Genomic DNA, 18,444 nt, shown 5'->3' with positions numbered 1-18,444 from the left:
GATAGATACTGTATATAGTAGATCTAGGTGTTGTATAATGGGTGATAGGTACTGTATATAGTGGATCTAGGTGTTGTATAAGGGGTGATAGGTACTGTATATAGTGGATCTAGGTGTTGTATAAGGGGTGATAGGTACTGTCTATAGTGGATCTAGGTGTTGTACATGGTATAAGGGGTGATAGGTACTGTATATAGTGGATCTAGGTGTTGTATAAGGGGTGATAGATACTGTATATAGTAGATCTAGGTGTTGTATAATGGGTGATAGATACTGTATATAGTGGATCTAGGTGTTATATAAGGGGTGATAGATACTGTATATAGTGGATCTAGGTGTTGTACATGGTATAAGGGGTGAAAGGTACTGTCTATAGTGGATCTAGGTGTTGTACATGGTATAAGGGGTGATAGGTACTGTCTATAGTGGATCTAGGTGTTGTATAATGGGTGATAGATACTGTATATAGTGGATCTAGGTGTTGTACATGGTATAAGGGGTGATAGGTACAGTATATAGTATATCTAGGTGTTGTACAGTGTATAAGGGGTGATAGATACTGTATATAGTGGATCTAGGTGTTGTACATGGTATAAGGGGTGATAGGTACTGTATATAGTGGATCTAGGTGTTATATAAGGGGTGATAGATACTGTATATAGTAGATCTAGGTGTTGTATAATGGGTGATAGATACTGTATATAGTGGATCTAGGTGTTATATAAGGGGTGATAGATACTGTATATAGTGGATCTAGGTGTTGTACATGGTATAAGGGGTGAAAGGTACTGTCTATAGTGGATCTAGGTGTTGTACATGGTATAAGGGGTGATAGGTACTGTCTATAGTGGATCTAGGTGTTGTATAATGGGTGATAGATACTGTATATAGTGGATCTAGGTGTTGTACATGGTATAAGGGGTGATAGGTACTCTCTATAGTGGATCTAGGTGTTGTACATGGTATAAGGGGTGATAGGTACTGTATATAGTGGATCTAGGTGTTGTACATGGTATAATGGGTGATAGATACTGTATATAGTGGATCTAGGTGTTGTATAAGGGGTGATAGATACTGTATATAGTGGATCTAGGTGTTGTATAAGGGGTGATAGACACTGTATATAGTGGATCTAGGTGTTGTATAATGGGTGATAGATACTGTATATAGTGGATCTAGGTGTTGTATAAGGGGTGATAGATACTGTATATAGTGGATCTAGGTGTTGTATAAGGGGTGATAGATACTGTATATAGTGGATCTAGGTGTTGTATAAGGGGTGATAGATACTGTATATAGTAGATCTAGGTGTTGTATAAGGGGTGATAGATACTGTATATAGTGGATCTAGGTGTTGTACATGGTATAAGGGGTGATAGGTACTGTCTATAGTGGATCTAGGTGTTGTATAAGGGGTGATAGGTACTGTCTATAGTGGATCTAGGTGTTGTACATGGTATAAGGGGTGATAGGTACTGTCTATAGTGGATCTAGGTGTTGTACATGGTATAAGGGGGTGATAGGTACTGTCTATAGTGGATCTAGGTGTTGTACATGGTATAAGGGGTGATAGGTACTGTCTATAGTGGATCTAGGTGTTGTACATGGTATAAGGGGTGATAGGTACTGTATATAGTGGATCTAGGTGTTGTACATGGTATAAGGGGTGATAGGTACTGTATATAGTGGATCTAGGTGTTGTACATGGTATAAGGGGTGATAGGTACTGTCTATAGTGGATCTAGGTGTTGTACATGGTATAAGGGGTGATAGGTACTGTATATAGTGGATCTAGGTGTTGTACATGGTATAAGGGGTGATAGGTACTGTATATAGTGGATCTAGGTGTTGTACATGGTATAAGGGGTGATAGGTACTGTCTATAGTGGATCTAGGTGTTGTATAAGGGGTGATAGGTACTGTCTATAGTGGATCTAGGTGTTGTACATGGTATAAGGGGTGATAGGTACTGTCTATAGTGGATCTAGGTGTTGTATAATGGGTGATAGATACTGTATATAGTGGAATTAGGTGTTGTACATGGTATAAGGGGTGATAGGTACTCTCTATAGTGGATCTAGGTGTTGTACATGGTATAAGGGGTGATAGGTACTGTATATAGTGGATCTAGGTGTTGTACATGGTATAATGGGTGATAGATACTGTATATAGTGGATCTAGGTGTTGTATAAGGGGTGATAGATACTGTATATAGTGGATCTAGGTGTTGTATAAGGGGTGATAGACACTGTATATAGTGGATCTAGGTGTTGTATAATGGGTGATAGATACTGTATATAGTGGATCTAGGTGTTGTATAAGGGGTGATAGATACTGTATATAGTGGATCTAGGTGTTGTATAAGGGGTGATAGATACTGTATATAGTGGATCTAGGTGTTGTATAAGGGGTGATAGATACTGTATATAGTAGATCTAGGTGTTGTATAAGGGGTGATAGATACTGTATATAGTGGATCTAGGTGTTGTACATGGTATAAGGGGTGATAGGTACTGTCTATAGTGGATCTAGGTGTTGTATAAGGGGTGATAGGTACTGTCTATAGTGGATCTAGGTGTTGTACATGGTATAAGGGGTGATAGGTACTGTCTATAGTGGATCTAGGTGTTGTACATGGTATAAGGGGTGATAGGTACTGTCTATAGTGGATCTAGGTGTTGTACATGGTATAAGGGGTGATAGGTACTGTCTATAGTGGATCTAGGTGTTGTACATGGTATAAGGGGTGATAGGTACTGTATATAGTGGATCTAGGTGTTGTACATGGTATAAGGGGTGATAGGTACTGTATATAGTGGATCTAGGTGTTGTACATGGTATAAGGGGTGATAGGTACTGTCTATAGTGGATCTAGGTGTTGTACATGGTATAAGGGGTGATAGGTACTGTATATAGTGGATCTAGGTGTTGTACATGGTATAAGGGGTGATAGGTACTGTATATAGTGGATCTAGGTGTTGTACATGGTATAAGGGGTGATAGGTACTGTCTATAGTGGATCTAGGTGTTGTACATGGTATAAGGGGTGATAGGTACTGTCTATAGTGGATCTAGGTGTTGTACATGTATAAGGGGTGATAGGTACTGTATATAGTGGATCTAGGTGTTGTACATGGTATAAGGGGTGATAGATACTGTATATAGTGGATCTAGGTGTTGTACATGGTATAAGGGGTGATAGATACTGTATATAGTGGATCTAGGTGTTGTACATGGTATAAGGGGTGATAGATACTGTATATAGTGGATCTAGGTGTTGTATAAGGGGTGATAGGTACTGTCTATAGTGGATCTAGGTGTTGTATAATGGGTGATAGATACTGTATATAGTGGATCTAGGTGTTGTATAATGGGTGATAGATACTGTATATAGTGGATCTAGGTGTTGTATAATGGCTGATAGATACTGTATATAGCAGATCTAGGTGTTGTACATGGTATAAGGGGTGATAGGTACTGTATATAGTGGATCTAGGTGTTGTATAATGGGTGATAGATACTGTATATAGTGGATCTAGGTGTTGTATAATGGGTGATAGATACTGTATATAGTGGATCTAGGTGTTGTATAATGGGTGATAGATACTGTATATAGTAGATCTAGGTGTTGTACAGTGTATAAGGGGTGATAGGTACTGTCTATAGTGGATCTAGGTGTTGTACATGGTATAAGGGGTGATAGGTACTGTATATAGTGGATCTAGGTGTTGTACATAGTATAAGGGGTGATAGGTACTGTCTATAGTGGATCTAGGTGTTGTATAAGGGGTGATAGGTACTGTCTATAGTGGATCTAGGTGTTGTACATGGTATAAGGGGTGATAGGTACTGTCTATAGTGGATCTAGGTGTTGTATAAGGGGTGATAGATACTGTCTATAGTGGATCTAGGTGTTGTATAAGGGGTGATAGATACTGTATATAGTGGATCTAGGTGTTGTATAAGGGGTGATAGCTACTGTATATAGTGGATCTAGGTGTTGTATAAGGGGTGATAGGTACTGTATATAGTGGATCTAGGTGTTGTATAAGGGGTGATAGGTACTGTCTATAGTGGATCTAGGTGTTGTATAAGGGGTGATAGGTACTGTCTATAGTGGATCTAGGTGTTGTATAAGGGGTGATAGGTACTGTATATAGTGGATCTAGGTGTTGTATAAGGGGTGATAGGTACTGTATATAGTGGATCTAGGTGTTGTATAAGGGGTGATAGGTACTGTCTATAGTGGATCTAGGTGTTGTATAAGGGGTGATAGATACTGTATATAGTGGATCTAGGTGTTGTATAAGGGGTGATAGATACTGTATATAGTGGATCTAGGTGTTGTATAAGGGGTGATAGATACTGTATATAGTAGATCTAGGTGTTGTATAAGGGGTGATAGGTACTGTCTATAGTGGATCTAGGTGTTGTATAAGGGGTGATAGATACTGTATATAGTGGATCAAGGTGTTGTATAAGGGGTGATAGATACTGTATATAGTGGATCTAGGTGTTGTATAAGGGGTGATAGATACAGTATATAGTAGATCTAGGTGTTGTATAATGGGTGATAGATACTGTATATAGTGGATCTAGGTGTTGTATAAGGGGTAATAGATACTGTATATAGTAGATCTAGGTGTTGTATAATGGGTGATAGATACTGTATATAGTGGATCTAGGTGTTGTACATGGTATAAGGGGTGATAGATACTGTATATAGTGGATCTAGGTGTTGTATAAGGGGTGATATATACTGTATATAGTGGATCTAGGTGTTGTATAAGGGGTGATAGATACAGTATATAGTGGATCTAGGTGTTGTATAAGGGGTGATAGGTACTGTATATAGTGGATCTAGGTGTTGTATAAGGGGTGATAGGTACTGTCTATAGTGGATCTAGGTGTAGTATAAGGGGTGATAGATACTGTCTATAGTGGATCTAGGTGTTGTACATGGTATAAGGGGTGATAGGTACTGTCTATAGTGGATCTAGGTGTAGTATAAGGGGTGATAGATACTGTCTATAGTGGATCTAGGTGTTGTACATGGTATAAGGGGTGATAGGTACTGTCTATAATGGATCTAGGTGTTGTATAAGGGGTGATAGATACTGTATATAGTGGATCTAGGTGTTGTATAAGGGGTGATAGATACTGTATATAGTGGATCTAGGTGTTGTATAAGGGGTGATAGATACAGTATATAGTAGATCTAGGTGTTGTATAATGGGTGATAGATACTGTATATAGTGGATCTAGGTGTTGTATAAGGGGTAATAGATACTGTATATAGTAGATCTAGGTGTTGTATAATGGGTGATAGATACTGTATATAGTGGATCTAGGTGTTGTACATGGTATAAGGGGTGATAGATACTGTATATAGTGGATCTAGGTGTTGTATAAGGGGTGATAGATACTGTATATAGTGGATCTAGGTGTTGTATAAGGGGTGATAGATACAGTATATAGTGGATCTAGGTGTTGTATAAGGGGTGATAGGTACTGTATATAGTGGATCTAGGTGTTGTATAAGGGGTGATAGGTACTGTCTATAGTGGATCTAGGTGTAGTATAAGGGGTGATAGGTACTGTCTATAGTGGATCTAGGTGTTGTACATGGTATAAGGGGTGATAGGTACTGTCTATAGTGGATCTAGGTGTAGTATAAGGGGTGATAGATACTGTCTATAGTGGATCTAGGTGTTGTACATGGTATAAGGGGTGATAGGTACTGTCTATAGTGGATCTAGGTGTAGTATAAGGGGTGATAGGTACTGTCTATAGTGGATCTAGGTGTTGTACATGGTATAAGGGGTGATAGGTACTGTCTATAGTGGATCTAGGTGTTGTACATGGTATAAGGGGTGATAGATACTGTATATAGTGGATCTAGGTGTTGTACATGGTATAAGGGGTGATAGATACTGTCTATAGTGGATCTAGGTGTTGTATAAGGGGTGATAGGTACTGTCTATAGTGGATCTAGGTGTAGTATAAGGGGTGATAGGTACTGTCTATAGTGGATCTAGGTGTTGTACAGTGTATAAGGGGTGATAGGTACTGTCTATAGTGGATCTAGGTGTTGTACATGGTATAAGGGGTGATAGGTACTGTATATAGTGGATCTAGGTGTTGTACATAGTATAAGGGGTGATAGGTACTGTCTATAGTGGATCTAGGTGTTGTATAAGGGGTGATAGGTACTGTCTATAGTGGATCTAGGTGTTGTACATGGTATAAGGGGTGATAGGTACTGTCTATAGTTGATCTAGGTGTTGTATAAGGGGTGATAGATACTGTCTATAGTGGATCTAGGTGTTGTATAAGGGGTGATAGATACTGTATATAGTGGATCTAGGTGTTGTATAAGGGGTGATAGCTACTGTATATAGTGGATCTAGGTGTTGTATAAGGGGTGATAGGTACTGTATATAGTGGATCTAGGTGTTGTATAAGGGGTGATAGGTACTGTCTATAGTGGATCTAGGTGTTGTATAAGGGGTGATAGGTACTGTCTATAGTGGATCTAGGTGTTGTATAAGGGGTGATAGGTACTGTATATAGTGGATCTAGGTGTTGTATAAGGGGTGATAGGTACTGTATATAGTGGATCTAGGTGTTGTATAAGGGGTGATAGGTACTGTCTATAGTGGATCTAGGTGTTGTATAAGGGGTGATAGATACTGTATATAGTGGATCTAGGTGTTGTATAAGGGGTGATAGATACTGTATATAGTGGATCTAGGTGTTGTATAAGGGGTGATAGATACTGTATATAGTAGATCTAGGTGTTGTATAAGGGGTGATAGGTACTGTCTATAGTGGATCTAGGTGTTGTATAAGGGGTGATAGATACTGTATATAGTGGATCAAGGTGTTGTATAAGGGGTGATAGATACTGTATATAGTGGATCTAGGTGTTGTATAAGGGGTGATAGATACTGTATATAGTGGATCTAGGTGTTGTACATGGTATAAGGGGTGATAGGTACTGTCTATAGTGGATCTAGGTGTTGTACATGGTATAAGGGGTGATAGATACTGTATATAGTGGATCTAGGTGTTGTACATGGTATAAGGGGTGATAGATACTGTCTATAGTGGATCTAGGTGTTGTATAAGGGGTGATAGGTACTGTCTATAGTGGATCTAGGTGTAGTATAAGGGGTGATAGGTACTGTCTATAGTGGATCTAGGTGTTGTACAGTGTATAAGGGGTGATAGGTACTGTCTATAGTGGATCTAGGTGTTGTACATGGTATAAGGGGTGATAGGTACTGTATATAGTGGATCTAGGTGTTGTACATAGTATAAGGGGTGATAGGTACTGTCTATAGTGGATCTAGGTGTTGTATAAGGGGTGATAGGTACTGTCTATAGTGGATCTAGGTGTTGTACATGGTATAAGGGGTGATAGGTACTGTCTATAGTTGATCTAGGTGTTGTATAAGGGGTGATAGATACTGTCTATAGTGGATCTAGGTGTTGTATAAGGGGTGATAGATACTGTATATAGTGGATCTAGGTGTTGTATAAGGGGTGATAGCTACTGTATATAGTGGATCTAGGTGTTGTATAAGGGGTGATAGGTACTGTATATAGTGGATCTAGGTGTTGTATAAGGGGTGATAGGTACTGTCTATAGTGGATCTAGGTGTTGTATAAGGGGTGATAGGTACTGTCTATAGTGGATCTAGGTGTTGTATAAGGGGTGATAGGTACTGTATATAGTGGATCTAGGTGTTGTATAAGGGGTGATAGGTACTGTATATAGTGGATCTAGGTGTTGTATAAGGGGTGATAGATACTGTCTATAGTGGATCTAGGTGTTGTATAAGGGGTGATAGATACTGTATATAGTGGATCTAGGTGTTGTATAAGGGGTGATAGATACTGTATATAGTGGATCTAGGTGTTGTATAAGGGGTGATAGATACTGTATATAGTAGATCTAGGTGTTGTATAAGGGGTGATAGGTACTGTCTATAGTGGATCTAGGTGTTGTATAAGGGGTGATAGATACTGTATATAGTGGATCAAGGTGTTGTATAAGGGGTGATAGATACTGTATATAGTGGATCTAGGTGTTGTATAAGGGGTGATAGATACTGTATATAGTGGATCTAGGTGTTGTATAAGGGGTGATAGATACTGTATATAGTGGATCTAGGTGTTGTATAAGGGGTGATAGATACTGTATATAGTAGATCTAGGTGTTGTATAAGGGGTGATAGGTACTGTCTATAGTGGATCTAGGTGTTGTATAAGGGGTGATAGATACTGTATATAGTGGATCTAGGTGTTGTATAAGGGGTGATAGATACTGTATATAGTGGATCTAGGTGTTGTATAAGGGGTGATAGATACTGTATATAGTGGATCTAGGTGTTGTATGAGGGGTGATAGATACTGTATATAGTGGATCTAGGTGTTGTATAAGGGGTGATAGATACTGTATATAGTGGATCTAGGTGTTGTATAAGGGGTGATAGATACTGTATATAGTAGATCTAGGTGTTGTATAAGGGGTGATAGGTACTGTCTATAGTGGATCTAGGTGTTGTATAAGGGGTGATAGATAATGTATATAATGGATCTAGGTGTTGTATAAGGGGTGATAGATACTGTATATAGTGGATCTAGGTGTTGTATAAGGGGTGATAGGTACTGTATATAGTGGATCTAGGTGTTGTATAAGGGGTGATAGGTACTGTCTATAGTGGATCTAGGTGTAGTATAAGGGGTGATAGATACTGTCTATAGTGGATCTAGGTGTTGTACATGGTATAAGGGGTGATAGGTACTGTCTATAGTGGATCTAGGTGTAGTATAAGGGGTGATAGGTACTGTCTATAATGGATCTAGGTGTTGTATAAGGGGTGATAGATACTGTATATAGTGGATCTAGGTGTTGTATAAGGGGTGATAGATACTGTATATAGTGGATCTAGGTGTTGTATAAGGGGTGATAGATACAGTATATAGTAGATCTAGGTGTTGTATAATGGGTGATAGATACTGTATATAGTGGATCTAGGTGTTGTATAAGGGGTAATAGATACTGTATATAGTAGATCTAGGTGTTGTATAATGGGTGATAGATACTGTATATAGTGGATCTAGGTGTTGTACATGGTATAAGGGGTGATAGATACTGTATATAGTGGATCTAGGTGTTGTATAAGGGGTGATAGATACTGTATATAGTGGATCTAGGTGTTGTATAAGGGGTGATAGATACAGTATATAGTGGATCTAGGTGTTGTATAAGGGGTGATAGGTACTGTATATAGTGGATCTAGGTGTTGTATAAGGGGTGATAGGTACTGTCTATAGTGGATCTAGGTGTAGTATAAGGGGTGATAGGTACTGTCTATAGTGGATCTAGGTGTTGTACATGGTATAAGGGGTGATAGGTACTGTCTATAGTGGATCTAGGTGTAGTATAAGGGGTGATAGATACTGTCTATAGTGGATCTAGGTGTTGTACATGGTATAAGGGGTGATAGGTACTGTCTATAGTGGATCTAGGTGTAGTATAAGGGGTGATAGGTACTGTCTATAGTGGATCTAGATGTTGTACATGGTATAAGGGGTGATAGGTACTGTCTATAGTGGATCTAGGTGTTGTACATGGTATAAGGGGTGATAGATACTGTATATAGTGGATCTAGGTGTTGTACATGGTATAAGGGGTGATAGATACTGTCTATAGTGGATCTAGGTGTTGTATAAGGGGTGATAGGTACTGTCTATAGTGGATCTAGGTGTTGTATAAGGGGTGATAGATACTGTATATAGTGGATCTAGGTGTTGTATAAGGGGTGATAGCTACTGTATATAGTGGATCTAGGTGTTGTATAAGGGGTGATAGGTACTGTATATAGTGGATCTAGGTGTTGTATAAGGGGTGATAGGTACTGTCTATAGTGGATCTAGGTGTTGTATAAGGGGTGATAGGTACTGTCTATAGTGGATCTAGGTGTTGTATAAGGGGTGATAGGTACTGTATATAGTGGATCTAGGTGTTGTATAAGGGGTGATAGGTACTGTATATAGTGGATCTAGGTGTTGTATAAGGGGTGATAGGTACTGTCTATAGTGGATCTAGGTGTTGTATAAGGGGTGATAGATACTGTATATAGTGGATCTAGGTGTTGTATAAGGGGTGATAGATACTGTATATAGTGGATCTAGGTGTTGTATAAGGGGTGATAGATACTGTATATAGTAGATCTAGGTGTTGTATAAGGGGTGATAGGTACTGTCTATAGTGGATCTAGGTGTTGTATAAGGGGTGATAGATACTGTATATAGTGGATCAAGGTGTTGTATAAGGGGTGATAGATACTGTATATAGTGGATCTAGGTGTTGTATAAGGGGTGATAGATACAGTATATAGTAGATCTAGGTGTTGTATAATGGGTGATAGATACTGTATATAGTGGATCTAGGTGTTGTATAAGGGGTAATAGATACTGTATATAGTAGATCTAGGTGTTGTATAATGGGTGATAGATACTGTATATAGTGGATCTAGGTGTTGTACATGGTATAAGGGGTGATAGATACTGTATATAGTGGATCTAGGTGTTGTATAAGGGGTGATAGATACTGTATATAGTGGATCTAGGTGTTGTATAAGGGGTGATAGATACAGTATATAGTGGATCTAGGTGTTGTATAAGGGGTGATAGGTACTGTATATAGTGGATCTAGGTGTTGTATAAGGGGTGATAGGTACTGTCTATAGTGGATCTAGGTGTAGTATAAGGGGTGATAGATACTGTCTATAGTGGATCTAGGTGTTGTACATGGTATAAGGGGTGATAGGTACTGTCTATAGTGGATCTAGGTGTAGTATAAGGGGTGATAGATACTGTCTATAGTGGATCTAGGTGTTGTACATGGTATAAGGGGTGATAGGTACTGTCTATAATGGATCTAGGTGTTGTATAAGGGGTGATAGATACTGTATATAGTGGATCTAGGTGTTGTATAAGGGGTGATAGATACTGTATATAGTGGATCTAGGTGTTGTATAAGGGGTGATAGATACAGTATATAGTAGATCTAGGTGTTGTATAATGGGTGATAGATACTGTATATAGTGGATCTAGGTGTTGTATAAGGGGTAATAGATACTGTATATAGTAGATCTAGGTGTTGTATAATGGGTGATAGATACTGTATATAGTGGATCTAGGTGTTGTACATGGTATAAGGGGGTGATAGATACTGTATATAGTGGATCTAGGTGTTGTATAAGGGGTGATAGATACTGTATATAGTGGATCTAGGTGTTGTATAAGGGGTGATAGATACAGTATATAGTGGATCTAGGTGTTGTATAAGGGGTGATAGGTACTGTATATAGTGGATCTAGGTGTTGTATAAGGGGTGATAGGTACTGTCTATAGTGGATCTAGGTGTAGTATAAGGGGTGATAGGTACTGTCTATAGTGGATCTAGGTGTTGTACATGGTATAAGGGGTGATAGGTACTGTCTATAGTGGATCTAGGTGTAGTATAAGGGGTGATAGATACTGTCTATAGTGGATCTAGGTGTTGTACATGGTATAAGGGGTGATAGGTACTGTCTATAGTGGATCTAGGTGTAGTATAAGGGGTGATAGGTACTGTCTATAGTGGATCTAGGTGTTGTACATGGTATAAGGGGTGATAGGTACTGTCTATAGTGGATCTAGGTGTTGTACATGGTATAAGGGGTGATAGATACTGTATATAGTGGATCTAGGTGTTGTACATGGTATAAGGGGTGATAGATACTGTCTATAGTGGATCTAGGTGTTGTATAAGGGGTGATAGGTACTGTCTATAGTGGATCTAGGTGTAGTATAAGGGGTGATAGGTACTGTCTATAGTGGATCTAGGTGTTGTACAGTGTATAAGGGGTGATAGGTACTGTCTATAGTGGATCTAGGTGTTGTACATGGTATAAGGGGTGATAGGTACTGTATATAGTGGATCTAGGTGTTGTACATAGTATAAGGGGTGATAGGTACTGTCTATAGTGGATCTAGGTGTTGTATAAGGGGTGATAGGTACTGTCTATAGTGGATCTAGGTGTTGTACATGGTATAAGGGGTGATAGGTACTGTCTATAGTTGATCTAGGTGTTGTATAAGGGGTGATAGATACTGTCTATAGTGGATCTAGGTGTTGTATAAGGGGTGATAGATACTGTATATAGTGGATCTAGGTGTTGTATAAGGGGTGATAGCTACTGTATATAGTGGATCTAGGTGTTGTATAAGGGGTGATAGGTACTGTATATAGTGGATCTAGGTGTTGTATAAGGGGTGATAGGTACTGTCTATAGTGGATCTAGGTGTTGTATAAGGGGTGATAGGTACTGTCTATAGTGGATCTAGGTGTTGTATAAGGGGTGATAGGTACTGTATATAGTGGATCTAGGTGTTGTATAAGGGGTGATAGGTACTGTATATAGTGGATCTAGGTGTTGTATAAGGGGTGATAGGTACTGTCTATAGTGGATCTAGGTGTTGTATAAGGGGTGATAGATACTGTATATAGTGGATCTAGGTGTTGTATAAGGGGTGATAGATACTGTATATAGTGGATCTAGGTGTTGTATAAGGGGTGATAGATACTGTATATAGTAGATCTAGGTGTTGTATAAGGGGTGATAGGTACTGTCTATAGTGGATCTAGGTGTTGTATAAGGGGTGATAGATACTGTATATAGTGGATCAAGGTGTTGTATAAGGGGTGATAGATACTGTATATAGTGGATCTAGGTGTTGTATAAGGGGTGATAGATACTGTATATAGTGGATCTAGGTGTTGTATAAGGGGTGATAGATACTGTATATAGTGGATCTAGGTGTTGTATAAGGGGTGATAGATACTGTATATAGTAGATCTAGGTGTTGTATAAGGGGTGATAGGTACTGTCTATAGTGGATCTAGGTGTTGTATAAGGGGTGATAGATACTGTATATAGTGGATCTAGGTGTTGTATAAGGGGTGATAGATACTGTATATAGTGGATCTAGGTGTTGTATAAGGGGTGATAGATACTGTATATAGTGGATCTAGGTGTTGTATGAGGGGTGATAGATACTGTATATAGTGGATCTAGGTGTTGTATAAGGGGTGATAGATACTGTATATAGTGGATCTAGGTGTTGTATAAGGGGTGATAGATACTGTATATAGTAGATCTAGGTGTTGTATAAGGGGTGATAGGTACTGTCTATAGTGGATCTAGGTGTTGTATAAGGGGTGATAGATAATGTATATAATGGATCTAGGTGTTGTATAAGGGGTGATAGATACTGTATATAGTGGATCTAGGTGTTGTATAAGGGGTGATAGGTACTGTATATAGTGGATCTAGGTGTTGTATAAGGGGTGATAGGTACTGTCTATAGTGGATCTAGGTGTAGTATAAGGGGTGATAGATACTGTCTATAGTGGATCTAGGTGTTGTACATGGTATAAGGGGTGATAGGTACTGTCTATAGTGGATCTAGGTGTAGTATAAGGGGTGATAGGTACTGTCTATAATGGATCTAGGTGTTGTATAAGGGGTGATAGATACTGTATATAGTGGATCTAGGTGTTGTATAAGGGGTGATAGATACTGTATATAGTGGATCTAGGTGTTGTATAAGGGGTGATAGATACAGTATATAGTAGATCTAGGTGTTGTATAATGGGTGATAGATACTGTATATAGTGGATCTAGGTGTTGTATAAGGGGTAATAGATACTGTATATAGTAGATCTAGGTGTTGTATAATGGGTGATAGATACTGTATATAGTGGATCTAGGTGTTGTACATGGTATAAGGGGTGATAGATACTGTATATAGTGGATCTAGGTGTTGTATAAGGGGTGATAGATACTGTATATAGTGGATCTAGGTGTTGTATAAGGGGTGATAGATACAGTATATAGTGGATCTAGGTGTTGTATAAGGGGTGATAGGTACTGTATATAGTGGATCTAGGTGTTGTATAAGGGGTGATAGGTACTGTCTATAGTGGATCTAGGTGTAGTATAAGGGGTGATAGGTACTGTCTATAGTGGATCTAGGTGTTGTACATGGTATAAGGGGTGATAGGTACTGTCTATAGTGGATCTAGGTGTAGTATAAGGGGTGATAGATACTGTCTATAGTGGATCTAGGTGTTGTACATGGTATAAGGGGTGATAGGTACTGTCTATAGTGGATCTAGGTGTAGTATAAGGGGTGATAGGTACTGTCTATAGTGGATCTAGATGTTGTACATGGTATAAGGGGTGATAGGTACTGTCTATAGTGGATCTAGGTGTTGTACATGGTATAAGGGGTGATAGATACTGTATATAGTGGATCTAGGTGTTGTACATGGGATAAGGGGTGATAGATACTGTCTATAGTGGATCTAGGTGTTGTATAAGGGGTGATAGGTACTGTCTATAGTGGATCTAGGTGTAGTATAAGGGGTGATAGGTACTGTCTATAGTGGATCTAGGTGTTGTACATGGTATAAGGGGTGATAGATACTGTATATAGTGGATCTAGGTGTTGTACATGGTATAAGGGGTGATAGATACTGTCTATAGTGGATCTAGGTGTTGTATAAGGGGTGATAGGTACTGTCTATAGTGGATCTAGGTGTAGTATAAGGGGTGATAGGTACTGTCTATAGTGGATCTAGGTGTTGTACATGGTATAAGGGGTGATAGGTACTGTCTATAGTGGATCTAGGTGTTGTACATGGTATAAGGGGTGATAGGTACTGTATATAGTGGATCTAGGTGTTGTACATGGTATAAGGGGTGATAGGTACTGTATATAGTGGATCTAGGTGTTGTACATGGTATAAGGGGTGATAGGTACTGTATATAGTGGATCTAGGTGTTGTACATGGTATAAGGGGTGATAGGTACTGTATATAGTGGATCTAGGTGTTGTACATGGTATAAGGGGTGATAGGTACTGTATATAGTGGATCTAGGTGTTGTACATGGTATAAGGGGTGATAGGTACTGTATATAGTGGATCTAGGTGTTGTACATGGTATAAGGGGTGATAGGTACTGTATATAGTGGATCTAGGTGTTGTACATGGTATAAGGGGTGATAGATACTGTATATAGTGGATCTAGGTGTTGTACATGGTATAAGGGGTGATAGGTACTGTATATAGTGGATCTAGGTGTTGTACATGGTATAAGGGGTGATAGGTACTGTATATAGTGGATCTAGGTGTAGTATAAGGGGTGATAGGTACTGTCTATAGTGGATCTAGGTGTTGTACATGGTATAAGGGGTGATAGATACTGTCTATAGTGGATCTAGGTGTTGTACATGGTATAAGGGGTGATAGATACAGTATATAGTAGATCTATACATCTATATATGTTTCCTTGTCTTATATTATTCTAAATTGTTTTCTTACTGGACAATATCATCCACAACCGCCGCTCCTGCAGCTGTCCCCACCTCCACTCAGACAGCAGCTGTCCCCACCTCCACTCAGACAGCAGCTGTCCCCACCTCCACTCAGACAGCAGCTGTCCCCACCTCCACTCAGACAGCAGCTGTCCCCACCTCCACTCAAACATCAGCTGTCCCCACCTCCACTCAGACAGCAGCTGTCCCCACCTCCACTCCGGCAGCAGCTGTCCCCACCTCCACTCAGACAGCAGATGTCCCCACCTCCAATCAGACAGCAGCTGTCCCCACCTCCACTCAGACAGCAGCTGTCCCCACCTCCACTCAGACAGCAGCTGTCCCCACCTCCACTCAAACATCAGCTGTCCCCACCTCCACTCAGACAGCAGCTGTCCCCACCTCCACTCCGGCAGCAGCTGTCCCCACCTCCACTCAGACAGCAGATGTCCCCACCTCCAATCAGACAGCAGCTGTCCCCACCTCCACTCAGACAGCAGCTGTCCCCACCTCCACTCAGACAGCAGCTGCCCCCACCTCCACTCAGACAGCAGCTGTCCCCACCTCCACTCAAACATCAGCTGTCCCCACCTCCACTCAGACATCAGCTGTCACCTCCACTCAGACAGCAGCTGTCCCCACCTCCACTCAGACATCATCTGTCCCCACCTCCACTCAGACAGCAGCTGTCCCCACCTCCACTCCGGCAGCAGCTGTCCCCACCTCCACTCAGACAGCAGCTGTCCCCACCTCCACTCCGGCAGCAGCTGTCCCCACCTCCACTCAGACAGCAGATGTACCCACCTCCAATCAGACAGCAGCTGTCCCCACCTCCACTCAGACAGCAGCTGTCACCACCTCCACTCAGACAGCAGCTGTCCCCACCTCCACTCAGACAGCAGCTGTCACCACCTCCACTCCAACAGCAGCTGTCACCACGTCCACTCCGACAGCAGCTGTCACCACCTCCACTCAGACAGCATCTGTCACCACCTCCACTCCTGCAGCAGTTGTCACCACCTCCACTCAGACAGCAGCAGTTGTCACCACCACCACTCCAGCAACAGCTGTCACCACCTCCACTCAGACAGCAGCTGTCCCCACATCCACTAAGACAGCAGCTGTCCCCACCTCCACTCAGACAGCAGCTGTCCCCACCTCCACTCAGACAGCAGCTGTCCCCACCTCCACTCATACATCAGCTGTCACCACCAACCCTCAGACAGCAGCTGTCACCACCTCCACTCAGACAGCAGCTGTCCCCACCTCCACTCAGACAGCAGCTGTCACCACCTCCACTCAGACAGCAGCTGTCACCACCTCCACTCAGACAGCAGCTGTCACCACCTCCACTCCGACAGCAGCTGTCACCACCTCCACTCAGACAGCAGCTGGTACCACCACCACTCCTGCAGCAGTTGTCACCACCTCCAATCAGACAGCAGCAGTTGTCACGACCACCACTCCAGCAACAGCTGTCACCACCTCCACTCAGACAGCAGCTGTCCCCACCTCCACTCAGACAGCAGCTGTTACCACCTCCACTCAGACAGCAGCTGTCACCACCTCCACTCAGACAGCAGCTGTCCCCACCTCCACTCAGACAGCAGCTGTCCCCACCTCCACTCAGACAGCAGCTGTCGCCACCTCCACTCAGACAGCAGCTGTCCCCACCTCCACTCAGACATCAGCTGTCCCCACCTCCACTCAGACAGCAGCTGTCACCACCTCCACTCAGACAGCAGCTGTCACCACCACAAATCTGTCAGCAGCTGTCACCACCACCAATCCAGCACCAGCTGTCACCACCAACGCAACAATGGCAGCAGCTATCGCCATCAATTCTCCAGAAACATCAGTCACCACAGCAGCATCGACAGCAGCTGTCACCACCTCCACTCCAACAGCGGCTGTCACCACCTCCACTCAGACAGCAGCTGTCACCACCTCCACTCAGACAGCAGCAGTTGTCACCACCACCACTCCAGCAACAGCTGTCACCACCTCCACTCAGACAGCAGCTGTCACCACCTCCACTCAGACAGCAGCAGTTGTCACCACCACCACTCCAGCAACAGCTGTCACCACCTCCACTCAGACAGCAGCTGTCACCACCACCAATCCGGCAGCAGCTGTCCCCACCTCCACTCAGACAGCAGCTGTCCCCACCTCCACTCAGACAGCAGCTGTCACCACCTCCACTCAGACAGCAGCTGTCACCACCTCCACTCAGACAGCAGCTGTCACCACCTCCACTCCGACAGCAGTCACCATCTCCACTCCAACAGCAGCTGTCCCCACCTCCACTCAGGCATCAGCTGTCACCACCTTATCTCTGGCAGCAGCTGTCATCTCAACTCAGGCATCAGCTGTCCCCACCTCCACTCAGGCATCAGCTGTCCCCACCTCCACTCAGGCAGCAGTCACCACCTCCACTCCGACAGCAGCTGTCCCCACCTCCACTCAGGCATCAGCTTTCACCTCCACCGCTCCTGCATCAGCTGTCCCCACCTCCACTCAGGCAGCAGCTGTCACCTCCACTCAGACAGCAGCTGTCCCCACCTCCACTCAGGCAGCAGTCACCACCACCAATCCGGCAGCAGCTGTCACCACCTCCACTCAGATAGCAGGTGTCCCCACCTCCACTCAGACAGCAGCTGTCCTGACCACCACTCAGACAGCAGCTGTCCCCACCTCCACTCAGACAGCAGATGTCCCCACCTCCACTCCTGCAGCAGCTGTCACCACCACCACTCAGACAGCAGCTGTCCCCACCTCCACTCAGACAGCAGCTGTCACCTCCACTCAGGCAGAAGCTGTCACCACCTCCACTCAGACAGCAGCTGTCACCACCTCCACTCAGACAGCAGCTGTCCCCACCTCCACTCAGACAGCAGCTGTCACCACCTCCACTCCAACAGCAGCTGTCACCACCTCCACTCAGACAGCAGCTGTCCCCACCTCCACTCAGACAGCAGCTGTCCCCACCTCCACTCAAACAGCA

This window comes from Oncorhynchus kisutch, unplaced genomic scaffold (genome assembly GCF_002021735.2).
Source record: "Oncorhynchus kisutch isolate 150728-3 unplaced genomic scaffold, Okis_V2 Okis07a-Okis12b_hom, whole genome shotgun sequence".
Lineage (NCBI taxonomy): Eukaryota > Metazoa > Chordata > Actinopteri > Salmoniformes > Salmonidae > Oncorhynchus > Oncorhynchus kisutch.
Note: the sequence above shows the minus strand (reverse complement) of the source record.